Consider the following 16,754-nt stretch of genomic DNA (forward strand, 5'->3'; position numbering starts at 1 on the left):
CAGGTGTGGGTGAGTTGGTTGGTTCTTCGCTGGGCTGCCGGGCTGCTGGCCTTGTTGGGCTGCTGGGGATGGTGAGTTCAGCTTTGTGGTCAACCATGATGTTGGTTGCCACTTGTGTGTGTGTTGGAGGGTCGAAGTTGGTGGTGTCCTCTTCGGGTTACTCGTGGCTGTTTGTGAATCGCAGTTTGGTTTGGTCCAAATGCTTTCTGCAAGTTAGTCCATTAGTAAGTTTGACTTGAAACACCCTACTTCCTTCTTTGGCTATGACGGTGCCAGCAAGCCATTTGGGACCATGTCCATAGTTGAGTACAAATAAGAACATAAGAATTAGGAACAGGAGTAGGCCATCTAGCCCCTCGAGCCTGCTCTGCCATTCAATAAGATCATGGCTGATCTGGCCGTGGACTCAACTCCACTTACCCGCCCTCTCCCCGTAACCCTTAATTCCCTTATTGGTTAAAAATCTATCTATCTGTGACTTGAATACATTCAATGAGCTAGCCTCAACTGCTTCCTTGGGCAGAGAATTCCACAGATTCACAACCCTCTGGGAGAAGAAATTCCTCCTCAACTCGGTTTTAAATTGGCTCCCCCGTATTTTGAGGCTGTGCCCCCTAGTTCTAGTCTCCCCTACCAGTGGAAACAACCTCTCTGCCTCTATCTTGTCTATCCCTTTCATTATTTTAAATGTTCCTATAAGATCACCCCTCATCCTTCTGAACTCCAAAGTAAAGACCCAGTCTACTCAATCTATCATCATAAGGTAACCCCCTCATCTCCGGAATCAGCCTAGTGAATCGTCTCTGTACCCCCTCCAAAGCCAGTATATCCTTCCTTAACTAAGGTGACCAAAACTGCACGCAGTACTCCAGGTGCAGCCTTACCAATACCCTATACAGTTGCAGCAGGACCTCCCTGCTTTTGTACTCCATCCCTCTCGCAATGAAGACCAACATTCCATTCGCCTTCCTGATTACCTGCTGCACCTGCAAACTAACTTTTTGGGATTCATGCACAAGGATCCCCAGGTCCCTCTGCACCGCAGCATGTTGTAATTTCTCCCCATTCAAATAATATTCCCTTTTACTGTTTTTTTTCCCAAGGTGGATGACCTCACACTTTCCGACATTGTATTCCATCTGCCAAACCTTCGCCCATTCGCTTAACCTATCCAAATCTCTTTGCAGCCTCTTTGTGTCTTCTACACAACCTGCTTTCCCACTAATCTTCGTGTCATCTGTAAATTTTATTACACTACACTCTGTCCCCTCTTCCAGGTCATCTATGTATATTGTAAACAGTTGTGGTCCCAGCACCGATCCCTGTGGCACACCACGAACCACCGATTTCCAACCCGAAAAGGACCCATTTATCCCGACTCTCTGCTTTCTGTTTGCCAGCCAATTCTCTATCCATGCTAATACATTTCCTCTGACTCCGCGTACCTCTATCTTCTGCAGTAACCTTTTGTCTGGCACCTTATCGAATGTCTTTTGGAAATCTAAATACACCACATCCATCGGTACACCTCTATCCACCATGCTCGTTATATCCTCAAAGAATTCCAGTAAATTAGTTAAACATAATTTCCCCTTCATGAATCCATGTTGCGTCTGCTTGATTGCACTATTCCTATCTAGATGTCCCGCTATTTCTTCCTTAATGATAGTTTCAAGCATTTTCCTCACTACAGATGTTAAACTAACCGGCCTATAGTTACCTGCCTTTTGTCTGTCCCCTTTTTTAAACAGAGGCATTACATTAGCTGCTTTCCAATCCGCTGGTACCTCCCCAGAGTCCAGAGAATTTTGGTAGATTATAACGAATGCATCTGCTATAACTTCCGCCATCTCTTTTAATACCCTGGGATGCATTTCATCAGGACCAGGGGACTTGTCTACCTTGAGTCCCATTAGCCTGTCCAGCACTACCCCCCTAGTGATAGTGATTGTCTCAAGGTCCTCCCTTCCCACATTCCCGTGACCAGCAATTTTTGGCATGGTTTTTGTGTCTTCCACTGTGAAGACGGAAGCAAAATAATTGTTTAAGGTCTCAGCCATTTCCACATTTCCCATTATTAAATCCCCCTTCTCATCTTCTAAGGGACCAACATTTACTTTAGTCACTCTTTTCCGTTTTATATATCTGTAAAAGCTTTTACTATCTGTTTTTATGTTTTGCACAAGTTTACCTTCGAAATCTATCTTTCCTTTCTTTATTGCTTTTTTAGTCATTCTTTGCTGATGCTTAAAATTTTCCCAATCCTCTCGTTTCCCACTAACCTTGGCCACCTTATACGCATTGGTCTTTGATTTGATACTCTCCTTTATTTCCTTGGTTATCCACGGCTGGTTATCCCTTCTCTTACCGCCCTTCTTTTTCACTGGAATATATTTTTGTTGCGCACTATGAAAGAGCTCCTTAAAAGTCCTCCACTGTTCCTCAATTGTGGCACTGTTTAGTCTGTGTTTCCAGTCTACTTTAGCCAACTCTGCCCTCATCCCACTGTAGTCCCCTTTGTTTAAGCATAGTACGCTCGTTTCTGACACAACTTCCTCACCCTCAATCTGTATTACAAATTCAACCATATTGTGATCACTCATTCTGAGAGGATCTTTTACTAGGAGATCGTTTATTTTTCCTGTCTCATTACACAGGACCAGATCTAAGATAGCTTGCTCCCTTGTAGGTTCTGTTACATACTGTTCTAAGAAACAATCCGTATGCATTCTATGAATTCCTCCTTCAGTGCCTCAGCAGGGATTCTATCCGCTCCCATAGTGTTGTTATTTTTTAGCTGTCTTATGGCTTTTTGTACCTCGTGCAGTGTTGGGGTCTCACTGAGGTGGTGGCGGGTAACATGCTGCGGAATGGAGTCCAGAATACTCGAGTCAAAGGCAGAGTCTCGATTGAGGAGATTGTTATGTCTTTCGATGCTCTGGTAATTTCTCCACGAGGCAATGTATTGTACTTGAACTGTAGTGACCTTAGTCCACTTAATATAACTCCAGAGTGAGGATCACACCTGGTGACCTGCCTTTTATACTAGGCCTGGCCCACCTGTGCAGGTAACCTACAAGTCTCCCACTGCAGTGCCCTCTGGTGGCACACCTTAGTGACCATACAGCTGGTATACAAGTTTCCCATAGTAGTGCCCTCTGGTGGCACATCGTATGTAATAGTACAGGCAGTAACATGTTTGGATACATGACATCACTCTCCCCCAAGTCCTTAGTGCAAACCGCCTTCATGCATTGACTGTGCTCTGGGCTTAGCTCTATCTGGTTGACCCTTCGAGGGTTGTTTCCATCTTGAGTGAGTAGGTGGTGTTTCATTGGCAGTAGAGTTGCTGGTGGTTTCTGTTTGTGTATCCATGACCACTCCATTCTCTCTCCCCGCACATATAGATTCTGCCGGTGGCTCATTACATTCATGTACATTCAAGTCCAGAAAAAAAATTAGCATTTACATCATTACATTTGTGGTACAGTTGTGAGGCAAGTACATTCGCCTAGTGAGGTACATACTTGGACTCAGTGCTGGTGTCAGCACCGGTGCGAGAGGACAAACTAGTTTCAGAACTGCTGGATGATGTCCCTGCAGTCTGGTGTTGGCGCGGTGCCCAGTGCTGGCAGTGGGAACCAGGTTGGCTCAAGTTGCCTGCTCTCGGGGCCTTTGCCATTGCTCCTAGCGTCGGGCAAGTTCACATTGCCTGTGACCTCACTGTCCTTTCCTTGCACCCCGGGTCGCTGCTGCTCCCTGAGGGGCAGTCGTTTGGCCGTGCGCAGAGAACTGCTGACTCGCTTGCCTGGGCGTTCTTTGTTTTGGGATCCTGGCTGGTCCCGGACCCATTTGGGAGAACTGTTGCAGGTGACCCTTCGTTCCCGGGTGTAGCCTTGGTGGTGATAGGGTCTGGGTAGCTGTGCCTTAGCAAGGTTTGCTCTTTCAGGTTCGTGGCGGTTGGTGCCATCGGGTGCCTGAGAGGTGGAGCCGATCGGGGGCAAGGTATCGATACCGGTGCCGTTGCCCTCCTGAGGTCGCTTGCTCTGCAGCTTGTCTATTTTAGCTGCTTGTGGCCACACTCCGTGGTGCATCACTCTGGTCCCAGGGACGCAGGCTACAGCATTGGGTAGTTCGCTGGACCTGTATGCTCCTGATGGTTTGCCCGCTACATTAACTGAATGCAGTTGAAATCCTACATCGCACAACGTTTCACTACTCATTGTAGATAAACTGTAGCTCCGATCGCAATCGCACGACTTTTCTTTGCTTATTACATGTATAAAACTCTGATCATCAATTACAAGCTTTACATTTAGCTCACGGTTGCTATTACATTGATTGAGAATGTGGACCTGTCCCTTTAAGTGTGGTGGGTTGCTGGTCTCCTTTAAGAGAGCCTTGCTATCTTTACCCCAATCCTCTTCTTCGTTTGGTACCACGTGTTGCTCCATCAGCGCTGCACCTCGTGGTCTGGCTGCCGCCATCTTTTTCTTCAGCGCTTCACCTCGTGGTTTGGGCGTCATCTTTCTTCCATCCACGATATCGATTGCTGTGATCTTCTTCTCCCCGGGTTCTGACACCGAGGCTGGGAAGTCGCCTTTGGATCCGATTTTCTTCCTCCGGAGTCCTGCCACTGGAGCCTGGAAGGTGCGTTCGGGTCGTCTCAGCTGGATCATCTCCGCGCAGTCGTGCTGAGCGGTTTGTGCCTCGGGTGCTGTGCTGGTCTGTTCTCTGGTGCCGGATCCAACCTCAGGTGGGGCTTGTTTTGCCTCTGAGCGTGGGATATGTCGATCGCTGGAGGGATGAAATCTTCCCAGCTCCAGTGGATCTTCTGAGTAGCGTTGGTCCATCACCTGCAACAAGCCACAGAGGTAACTTGTGCACCACGCCATCATCATCATCATCATCATAGGCAGTCCCTCGAACTGAGGATGACTTGCTTCCACGTCAAAAAGTTCACAGGTGTTTCAATGATGGACCTAAAATTCCAGGTCCGAACTAAATCTTGAAGGGTGGAAGATGCCTATGCGTGGATTTTTTTAATGTGTGGTGACCGTTGCACACCAGCCACCACACGGGCTTGACAGAGCTAGGTCTTGGTCCAGTAGCAAGGATTAACCAAGACGACTGGAGACCTGCTCTGCTGTATGGACCTAATGCGCACACATAGCGCAGTGTGGGCTGGCCCGTGCTGCCCCTGGGCCCTCGCTTCTTATGGGCCCCAATCTCGCACCTCTCCGAGAGTACCTTTACATCCGCACTACCGACAACTGGGATGAATTCATTGGCGTAGGTGCGCAGCTTTGCCTGAACTGGGACCAACTTGGGTCATTCAGCTTGATTGATTGTCCCATAGCTTCTCAAAGGCTTCTTGATTCATTACTGACTGGCTCGCCCCCGTGTCCACTTCCATGAAGACTGAAACGCTGTTTATCTCGACTTCCATCCTCAACAGGGAACATTCTGTGGTGCAGGTAAACAGGCCATATGCCTCATCGTGGTGCTGAGCTGCCTCTCTATCGCTTCATAATCCGCGTTGGATTCATGGCCATCTGCAGACTCTTCATCAACACAGTGAGTCATATTTCTTTTACACGTTCGCTGGAGGTGCTGCAGCTTTTACACACATAAAACGGCACTGGTGAGCCCTGTGATTCCCTCCACAATGCCAGCATGGTGCTACTCGATTAGCCCACCTCGGCGGACTCTGAGTTAAGGGACTCAGGGGCCTGTTCTCTCTCCCCTGAGGAGATTCACGTTCTACAGTCCAGCCTCTAAAAGGCGCCATTCTGTGTACAGTACTTGCCGGGTTTGAGTCCTGAGGATGAGTCATCTGCTTAGAGCCGCAGGTCGAGGTGATAGCCTTCTGCAGTGTGACTGTGGTATCCGCAGATAGCAGCCTGTGAAGAAGGCCCTCGTGCTCGATTCCGATGACAAAGATATCCCGCAGCGCTTCGGCGAGGTGGTCGCCTGCCTCCTGAGGTCTGCAGCATATTTCGCGATTTCCTGGCCTTCGAGCCGTCGGTGGGTATAAAACCGGTGTCTGGTTGTGAGGATGCTCTCTTTGGGCTTGAGTTGTTCTTGGATCAGCATTACAAGCTCCTCGTACATCTTGGTCGTTGTCTTCGCTGTGCCAGCAAGTCCCTGACGAGTTCATAGACGGTGGGCCCACAACTGGTTAGCAGGATAGCTCTGAGCTTATCAGCCAGTGTGGCCGGATTGTCGCCTGCCAGGTCGTTTGCTGCGAAGAAATGGTCGAGCTTCTCCAGAAAGGCATCCTAATCCTCACCATCAGCGAACTGCTGCAAAGTACCAAGGTTAGCCATTTTCGCGTGAAAGTCCGTAATCTCGTCGCCAATTGTTATGTCTTTAGATGCTTTGATAATAACTCCACGAGGCAATGTATTGTACTTTGTCCATTTAAAGTAACTCCAGAGTGAGGATCACACATGGTGGCCTGCCTTTTATACTGGGCCTGGCACACCTGTACAGGTAACCTACAAGTCTCCCACTGCAGTGCCTTCTCGTGGCACACCTTAGTGACCATACAGCTGGTGTACAAGTTTCCCATAGTAGTGCCCTCTGGTGGCACATCATATAGTACAAGCAGTAACATGTTTGGATTCATGACAGAGATCTTCGAAGTGCTCCTTCCAGCGGGCCCTGACTGCCTTGGTGTCCTTGATGAGTGTTCCCGTTCTTGGCCAGCAGCGGGGTGGGGACTTGGGTGTTTGGACCGAAGGTGGCCTTGACTGCGATGAAGAATCCTCACACATCATGGCTGTCGGCCATCTGCTGCATTTCCTGTGCTTTCTCCATCCATCACTTGTTCTTTAGGTTCCAGTTTTTTTGTTGGACCTCAGCCTTGAGCCGTCTGTAATGCTGCTTTGCTGCTCCCGAGTTGGGTTGTTGTTTAAGGCTCAGAAATGCCCTGCACTTGCGATACCTCCTAGCTAGAGGACGCTATACATTATATCGTTACAATAACCAATGCTCCCATTTTTTCAGACAGCAGGTGCTGGTAATGGTTCTGCTGTTGCCATTTACAGCTACTCTAGACCCATCTTTTTTCCTTTACTTGTCCCGTTACAACTCCCTTTTACCTTGGGACGAATTTATTTGTACTGTAAAAATGGCCGCCCTTTGTCTCTGATTGGTCCCCTTGGAGGATAAACCACATCATGATGTTTCTCTGTAATGTGTAACTGGAACCGCCCATCCCAAGTTCTCACTGACGTCGCAAATTGTAACTCGATCCACTTTGACTTCCAGAAGCCACAGAGGATACATCTCCGCAGAAGCCACCAAGTGCCCAGCCAAAGACCCTTACCCCAACCCAAGTGCGTCCCTCCCCCAGCCAAAGTCCCTTACCCCAGCCAAAGTGCCTCACCGCAGCGCAAATGCTGCCTCTCCCAGCCAAAGTGCCTTACTGCAGCGCAAATGCTGCCTCCCCCAGCCAAAGTGCCTTACCCCAGCGCAAGTGCATGACCTTACACACACACACACACTCTCCTCCCCCCCCCACCATAGATGAGGCATTGTGTACGGATTGTTAACAGGTTTATTGGGAATGACAATGTGGTGACTTCTGGATTTCATCCACTCCAACGATGTCCCTTGTAGGGGGTTGTAACAACGTAATCCGTCTTCTCTGAGTTCCCTCTCTCCCCTCCGATTTCCCCCGCTCCACCTTTTTCTCTCTCTCCTCCCCCCAGTCTCTCTCTCTCTCTCTCCCTCCCCCCCGCTTTCTCTCCCTGCCCTCCCATGCTCTCTCTCCCTCCACCCCAGGCTCTCTCACTCCCTCCCCCCCCAGTCTATCTCTCTCTCTACCCCCCTCCATGCTCTGTCTCCCCTCCCCCCACGCTCTCTCTCTACCCCTCCAAGCTTTCTCTCTCTCTCTACCCCACCCCTCTACGTTCTCTCTCTCTACCCCCCACCACGTTCTCTCTCCCTCCCCCTTGCAGTCTTTCTCTCTACCCACCCCCCCCCCACCATGTTCTCTCTCCCTCCCCCCAGTCTCTCTCTCTCTCTCTCTGCACCCCCCTCCACGCTCTCTCTTCCCTCCCCCACGTTCTCTCTCTCTACACCCCCCCCCCAGTCTCTCTCTCTACTCCTCCCCCCACGTTCTCACTCCCTCACCCCAGCCTTTTGTCATTTAATCACTCCTGCCCTCCACTCTATCATGGACCCTCACCTTTGTTCTCCCCTCCCTTTTCCTAGGCTCTGTACTTATAACTGTTTCTCTCCACAGATGTTGCCTGACCTGAGTATGTCCACATTTTCTGTTTTTCTTAAAGCAAATAGGAAGAAAGAGGAGAGGCAATATAAGCTAAATGGTACAAATTTTAAAGGATGTACAAGAACAGAGAGACCTGGGGTTGTACATACACAAGCTTTTGAAGGTGGCAGGACATGTTGAGAAGGTTTTATAAATGGAAGCGAGGATGTTACGTTAAACCTTTATAAGACACTGGTATTGCGTCCATCTCTGGGCATACACTTTCGGAGGGATCTCTAGATTTAGGAGATTTGCTGGAATGGTAGCAGTGATGAAGGACTTCAGTTATGTGAAGAGAATGGAGAAACTAGGGTGGTTCGCCTTATAGTAGAGGTTAAGGGAAGATTGGATGGAGGGGTTCAAAATTATGATGGGTTTTGATCGAGTTAATAAGGAGAAGCTGTTTGCAGTGGCAGAAAGCTCAGTAACCAGAGGACACAGATTTAAGGTAATTGCCAAAAGAACCAGTGGCGATTTGAGGAAAAAAATATGCAGGGAGTTGTTATGATCTGAAATGCAGTCTGAAAGGGTGGTGGAAACAGATGCAATAATAATTTTCAAACGTGAATTGTATAAATACTTGAAGTGGCAGATTTAGCAGGGGAGTGGGACTAACTGCACACAGGCACAATGGGCTGCATTGTTGTCTGAATTCTCCCGCTCTGCCCCGCGCACTGGGCGACCAATGGAAGCATCGCCACAACAATGGCCAGCCTCCCGCCTATCAGGCGCTTCTGGAGAATCACGTGACGCGCGACTGGCAAACCCCGCCCTTCCATTTGACGTCATGTTGGCATGATGTCACTTCCGCCCGCACCGCCTATATATGCAGGCTCGGGTGCCGCGGCTCGCTCTTTTGCTGCTGCGGGTTGGACCGACTGAGTTGTTTGTATGCTTTTGGCAATGCTGGTCGCTCCCGGGCCTGGAGGCCTCTCACGGGGTAAGGCAAAGTGCGGCCTCGGCCTGGTGGTCAAAGTTGAGCGCGTGCACATGATGATAATTCTTTGCTGCGAACTCCTGAATTCCCCTTGTGGAGATCTATCTTGGAGAACTGAGCACTCGCTGACCACCATTTCCACCATGCTCTGCACCTACTTCCCATCAGATACTCATGTCTCCATTATTTTTTGTAGGTCCGATGAGGACGAGGCGCCGACCAGATCGGAGTTACACCGGAGCTGAGAGAATTCCGGGCATAGCCTGTAACCATTGAGGTACTAAATCAGTACTACTGCCGTGATTTTAGTTTTGATTATCAACTGAAGAGATTGTGCGTCTCTTCTAACTGGTGGTCTTTTAAAGCTTCGTTTAACAATATTAATTACTGTTTTGTAATTCTGAACATTTAAATCAGTGTAATAGTTAAATGTAACTCATTAATACACTATTTCTGTCACGAGCTTTAAAAAAAATATATATTTTATATTTAACATCTTGGGCATCTCCCATAGCACTCACCATAGGCAGTCCCTCGGAGTCGAGGATGACTTTAAACTCTGCACTGGAGTGTCAGCCTAGATTTTTTGTGCTGAAGTCTCTGCAGTGGGACTTGAACCCATGCCCTTTTGACTGAAGCGAGTGTTACCAACTGAGCCACGGCATATAGGATGATAGTCATAAAGGATGTCTTATTTGTTCAGGTTATAAGATCTTACGACACAGATACAGCATAGGAAATACATGCTCAACAACATTTGTAAAGAGGAAGGACACATTAACCTTTTGGGTGTGTTTTTGTGCTCCAATCAGCAGTTACACACCAATGATACCTTTTTTTTACTGACCTGAGCCCCAATAGAAACATAAAAATCTACAGCGCAGAAGGAGGCCGTTTCGGCCCATCGTGTCTGTGCCGGCCGACAAAGCCACACTGCCCTCGGTCAGTAGCCCTGAAGGTTACATATAAACCTATGAACAATGGGTGGACAGGTAAAGACCACCAGCACAACCAGTCTGCCCCACGCAATTGTGATACCCCATGTATTGCAACATTTTACACTCCACCCCAACTGGATGGAGCCATGTGATATCCTGGGAGAGGTAAAACCAGATAAAAATCCAGGCCAATTTGGGGAGGGGGTGGAAATCTAGGAAAATTCCCCTCTGACCCATTCAGGAGATCACTCTGGTTGTATGAGGTTTCCTGAAGTACTTATTATTGTATTTGCGCCAGCCAAAAAGAGGTTATCCAGGGGCAGCATAGGCCTCCAGTTGTCTTGGGTAATCCTTGCCATTGGACCAAGACCTAGTTCTTGTCAAGCCCATGTGGTGGCTGGTGTGCAACGGCCACCACACTTGAATAAAAAAAAATACACGCACAGGCATCTTCCACCCTTTTGGATGTAGTTCGAGTTCTTCATTTGAAACACCTGTAAACTCATCCTTTTTTTGGCGTGGAAGCAAGTCGTCATTTTGTGGGATGATAATCCAGTCTAATCCCACTTACCAGCTCTACATCCATGACTCTGCAGGTTATGGTACTTCCCAAGTGTCAGTCCAAGCACATTTTTGAATGTGGTGAGGGTTTCTGCCTTTACCACCTTTCCAGGCAGTGAGTTCCAGACTCCCACACCCCTCTGAAAAAGCTTCCCCTCAAATTGCCCCATAACCTTCCACCTTAAACCTATGGCCCCTTGTAATTTAAGGGAAATAGGCCCTTGCTATCCACTATATCCAGGCCCCTCAAAATTTTAAACAGCTCAGAGATCTCCTCTGAGTCACCTCTATTCCACGGAAAACAAACCTAGCCTATCCAATATGTCCTCAGAGCTAAGATTCTCCATTCCAAGCAGCATCCTCATGAATCTGCACCCTCTCCAGCGCAATCATGTTCTTCCTATAATATGACAACCAGAACTGCACACATTATTCCAGCTGTGGCCAAACCAGTGTATTATGCAATTTAAGCATAACCTCCCTGCGCTTGTATTCTATGCCTTGACCAATAAAGGCAAGCATTCCCTATGCCTTCTTAACCACCTTATCCACATGGCCTGCTACTTGCAGGGATCTGTGGACAAGCACTCCAAGGTCCCTTTGTTCATCCGCACTTCTAAGTGGCCCACTGTTTAATGTGTATTTCCAGTAATTGTGTTTTTCCAAGATTGGGTAACGGTGCAAATAAGTTTGGATAATTGATAATGGTAATAAAACTAAAGTAATGAGAAATTTGTATGGGGAATTATGATGTAGATTATCAATGGGGTGAGTTTCTTGAAACGCACCACAGCACACTTAGTGCTGTAAAACTATTAATGTAGATGAAAACGTGACCTTTCCCTCATTTCTTAAGGCAGTGCATCTTCCTGCCATATAGTCTGGCTCGAGGTCTATTGCAGACTTGAGTGGGCCGTTAGGATGTTATAAAAGAGTGGTCGTGACTCTCCAGATGCACCTTACTCTGCTTCAGTGTCAACAGTATGCTGAACCTTAAATATTAACATTTTCCTGTTCCATTTCACAATATGCTTGATAAGATTACAGCCAAACTAGACTGCCACCGCAGTCATTTGTGGGCTGGGTGGGTGTTGCAGAAAAGGGTCATGGATCTACATGCCAGCTTGTGATGGTTTGAGGTAATAAGATAGTTTTGGCATGTACTTTTTGATAGTGGTTAATGCAAGTTTTTCCTGCATTGGTTTGATTTAAAAAAAAAGTAATTTGATTTATTAGTCCTATTTATTTCTGGATTTAAAATTTCATCTACAGATCTGAGATATCTGAGCAGATCAACACCATGAGCAGGTGGAATTGCTGGGGCATGGGAAACACTTGGGAGGTGGTAAGTTTTTTTTTACAACAACTTGTATTTATATAGCACCCTTTTAACATGAGTGTAGGACCTAGGAAGCTGAAGGCATGGCTGCCAATGGTGGACTCATAAAGAGATGTCATCCTTGACTCTGAGGGACTGCCTAAGAGAAGATAAAGATGGTCGAGGCCAGAATTGCCAGAGTCACGAATTCCTAAGGTTGGAGTAGATTATAGAGATGGGGAGGGTCGTGGCCCTAGTGGGATTTGAAAACCAGGGTGAAAATTTTAAAAATGAACCGTTGCTTAACTGGGAGCCAATGTAGGCGAGTGAGCACGAGAGGTGGGTAAGCGGAACTTGGTGAGAGTTAGGACGTGAGTGGCAGCATTTTGGATGACCCTCGTTTATGGAGGGTAGAACCAGGGTGGTCAGCCAGGACTGCGATGTAACAGTCGAGTCTAGAGGTAACATGATAGCCTGGTATTGTGTACTTACCCATAATTTTATGCACAGCCCATATGTTTTATGTTGTAGTTCAAATACAAGAATTAGTAATGAACTGGGCTATAATTTAGGTGTACTGTACTGTTTTTGTTTAGTAGCATACATGTGTTGAGCAGGCAGATTTGCTTCCCCACCCAAACATCCCACCAGTTTCTTCACTACAAGTTTAAAACTAATAATCATGACTGGAATTCACCCCGTCTCTTTAAACCTGCCAAAGCATTCTGTTCCACAAGCTCTTCTCGTGATGATAACTTTGTCCAGTTCTGCTACTGAATTTAAGTGGTGATAGCCTAGTAATCTGAAGAAGACTTGGAAGAGTTCAAATTTAACAGGGGATTCAAGACAGCAATTTGAACTCTGCTCAATGACGATTTAATGTTGCTCAGTGGCTTATGCTGAACCTGTCAATTGGGCACTTGTAATTCATTCATTTCTGTCTCGGTTCACTTTTGATAGAATTAAGTTCCTCCCTCCATATAGCCCCTTGATTATTGGGATGTTTTTAGTGTCTTCTATAATTGTTCAATATCTCTTGCCATTTCTCTGTTCCCCATTATTAATTCCCCAGTCGTCTCCTCTAGGGGACCAACATTTACTTTAGCCACTCTTTTCCTTTTTATGTACCTGTAGAAACTCTTACTATCTGTTTATATTTCAGGCTCGTTTACTATCATAATCTATCTTCCCCCTCATCATTTTTTTGTTTGCTGGCTTTTAAAAATTTCCCAATCCTCGCCCCCCCCACTAGTCTTGGCCACATTGTATGCTCTTGTTTTCAATTTGATACCATCCTTCATTTCCTTAAGTTAGCCATGGATGGTTATCCCTTCTTAGTCTTTCCTTTTCATTGGGATATATTTTTGTTGCATGTTATGAAATATCTCCTTAAATGTCTGCCACTGCTCAACCGTCCCATACTTTATAATCTATTTTCCCAATCCACTTTAGCCAACTCTGCTCTAATACCTCTGCAGTCTCCTTTTTATTTAAGCTTAGGACCCTGATTAGAGAATCAACTGAATTTTAAATTCAACCATGTTATGGTCACTCATTCCTAGAGGATCCTATACTATGTGATCATTTATTAATCCTGTTTCATTACACGGTACTAGATCAGAGAGCCTGCTCCCTGGTTGGTTCTGCCTTGACACAACTGTCTCTCTCTTCCCCTCCCATTGTCTTCTGAGCATGTGCAGATGACCCCTGACCTCCCAAATCGTGGGAAATGTTAATTGGCAAAAAAACGTGCATGCGCAGAACGGCCGTTGCTATGGATGCCAGCCTTGCACGACTGAATACATGGCTATTGCCCATTTCACATTGCTATGACTTATCATCCAAATTAAAAGGGCGAAACTAGCAGTTTTTAAAATGGGCGATATTTTGGAAAAATAAAACAACCACTAACGCTGGAAATATCCCATTTTTTGGGCGATAGTGATAATGGAAAGTCTGACCGTTGCTACTTCTGGGCCTTGCACAAGTGATGACATTAGATTTTATTTTTTTAAATAGGCTGGGCGGTTCAGCTCATTCCTGTATGCCAAAAGTTCCGTCGGTGAGAATCGGGCAGTAGTTTCCATTTCTCATCAAAAATGGGCGATGAGCTGAATCTCGGCGGTTATATGGGCGACTGCTGAATGTGTCTAGCCGCTAGAATGTGGTCACTGCAGCTTCAGTACTTATACCAGTATGAATTTTCCACGAGCCACCCATCCTTGTGGCCCCAAGTTGCAGTTTTGTGATGTACTCATGATTTGGATTGACTGCCCACATTCATGTCATGTGAACCTGGCAACTGGTTGGCTGATCCACCAGGCTGATTGGCTATAAATTGAGCATGACCTATTAACAGCATTCAGTGCATTTTCCATGGTAGTGCATCTTATTGTTTGCCTTTGTATATTTAGATTTTTAAGATGAAGACATTCTTCATGAAGTGAGTGCAGAGCCAAAAGTCCATCTTTTGCAGAAGTGCTTACAATGGAGAAATCGCCATGGTGAGTAATAGTGCCTTTCTATAGTTAACTATAAGCATTTACAACAAATGCTAATGTTTGTTACTGGATATCTGTTGAATGCATTCAATGAGATTTACAAAGATAGTGTCCCTAATCATCAACCATTTCCTAATCTAATGATGACAACATTATCCAGTTCTGCTACTGAATTATAATGATGCTACTTGAGTAACCTGAAGACTTGGAAATGGTTGCCAATGTGAATTAAGTAGTGTTTAAACACTAATTAAGCTGTTAGATTGGAATTGCTAGCTGAAAAAAGCACATCCATTCAGTTTGCCCTGGTAGTTGTATGATGTGAAGAGATACTGAATTGTTGACTGACCATTCTGATAGTCTACAACAGACATGAGATGAGGAAAACCCATTAATGGTGGAAAGCTTTGGGAACAGTTGGTCGAAAGTCAACTTTGTCCCAAGAATGCTGCGCTTCATGTATGTCTCAAATTGTTCATGTATTGTAACCCAATTTATTTTCTGTTGTCCTGAGTGGATGTAGTGTTGCTGGAACTGCAGAATGTTTTTTACACCAGGCCCATACTTTTTTGGATTTACTTTAGAATTGTTTACATAAGCAATTCTGTCAATTGGTACTCAATACAATTAAAATTTAATTGCTCAGTTTCAGAATTTGCTATATTGCATTGATGGGTAACTTGTGGTTTTTCCCCCTTCCAGCTTGTACATCAAGGATTAACCTAACCCATGGCTCAGCAGAGTTTCATCCATTGAGGAAGCTGGAGTTAGAAGATTAATACCAATAATTCTGCAGTGTATTTTGGCAGTGGCTTAATAAAATATTTCCATTTAAATTTGTTTGGTTATTTAACAGTAGCCTACAGTGACATGTAATAACACACAGAACATAAGAATTAGGAGCAAGAGAAGGCCATATGGCCTCAAACCTGCTCTGCCATTCAATAAGATCCTTTTCCCTGCACTATCCCCATAATCCTTTGATTTCCCCTAGAGTCCAAAAATCAATATCTCCGCCTTTGCGCCAGGGAATTCCAACGATTCACAAACCTGAGTGAAGAAATTTCTCTGTTTTAAATGCCCCTGGGTTCTAGACTCCAGCCAGGGGAAAAATTATTGGCATCTATCCTGCAAATCCCCCTTGGAATCTTGTTTCAAGTTTAGAACAAGAGATGATCTCATTGAGAGTATAGGCTCAATCTCTCATAGGACAACTCTCATCCCAGGAATCAATCTAGTGAACCTTTGTTGCACCGCCTCAAGGGAAGTATCTCCTTAGATAAGCTTAAAACTGCACAGTACAAGTACTCTGGGTGTGGTCTCGCCCAAGTCCTGTACTACTATAACAAGATTTGCTTACTCGAGTACTCCCAATACCCTTTCAATAAAAGCAAACATGCTGTATCGAATCATAGAAATTTACAGCATGGAATTTTGGTCCATCATGTCTGTTGACCGACTGACAGCTGTCCAGCCTAATCCCACTTTCCAGCTCTTGGTCCATAGCCTTGTCAGTTACGGCACTTTAAGGGCATATCCAAGTACTTTTTAAATATGCTGAGTGTTTCTGCCACTACCAGCCTTTCAGACAGAGTTCCAGACCCTCCTGCCCCTAACGCCCTTGGTGAAAAAAAGATCTCAACTAGGATATGGTCAGTCCAGAACCCCACCACTGGGTGAAAGAAAATCCCTGTTAAACCTACCAATTACTTTGAATCTATGAACAGCTCAAGAATAACAAGGCTACAGATGCAGATGAAATCCCTGAGGTGCTAGAGTATGGCGGAGAGGCACTGTTGGCACGGACACATGACCTCATCTCATTGGGAGGGAGGAGAACATGCCGGGAGATCTAAGATGCAGTGATTGTGACCATTTTTTAAAAAACGGGTCAAGTCTGACTGCGGCAACAACAGGGGAATCTCCCTGTTATCAGCCACTGAGAAAGTTGTCACGAGTTCTCAATTGTCTTCTCCCTGTGGCTGAGGAGCTCCTCCCGGAATCACAATGTGGATTTTGTCCTCTTCGGGGCACAACAGACGGGATCTTTGGGGGGGTGGGTGGCATGTTGGCCTTCATGGCGGGGGGGATTTGGGTGCAGGGGCGGGGAGGTGTTGCTGCAGTTGTGCGGGGCCGCATCTGGAGTATTGTGCGGTTTTGGTCTCCTGACTTGAGGCAGGACATTCTTGCTGTTGAGGGGGTGCAGCGAAGGTTCACC

At 46.2% G+C, this 16,754-nt stretch overlaps 1 long non-coding RNA gene and 2 other non-coding genes across 3 annotated transcripts; all 3 read left to right on the forward strand.

Moving 5' to 3' along the window:
* Positions 1 to 9,118: 9,118 nt before the first annotated feature.
* On the forward strand, positions 9,119 to 15,372 carry LOC139268505 (uncharacterized). The gene is made up of 5 exons (XR_011594042.1): positions 9,119 to 9,221; positions 9,415 to 9,495; positions 11,990 to 12,062; positions 14,450 to 14,539; positions 15,239 to 15,372. It is a non-coding gene; the product is annotated as an uncharacterized lncRNA (long non-coding RNA).
* On the forward strand, positions 9,265 to 9,343 carry LOC139270097 (small nucleolar RNA SNORD55/SNORD39). Its single transcript, XR_011594444.1, has one exon. It is a non-coding gene; the product is annotated as a small nucleolar RNA SNORD55/SNORD39 (small nucleolar RNA).
* Positions 12,777 to 12,845, forward strand: LOC139270098 (small nucleolar RNA SNORD38). Its single transcript, XR_011594445.1, has one exon. It is a non-coding gene; the product is annotated as a small nucleolar RNA SNORD38 (small nucleolar RNA).
* Positions 15,373 to 16,754: the final 1,382 nt, after the last annotated feature.

This window comes from Pristiophorus japonicus, chromosome 8 (assembly GCF_044704955.1).
Source record: "Pristiophorus japonicus isolate sPriJap1 chromosome 8, sPriJap1.hap1, whole genome shotgun sequence".
NCBI classification, from domain to species: domain Eukaryota; kingdom Metazoa; phylum Chordata; class Chondrichthyes; family Pristiophoridae; genus Pristiophorus; species Pristiophorus japonicus.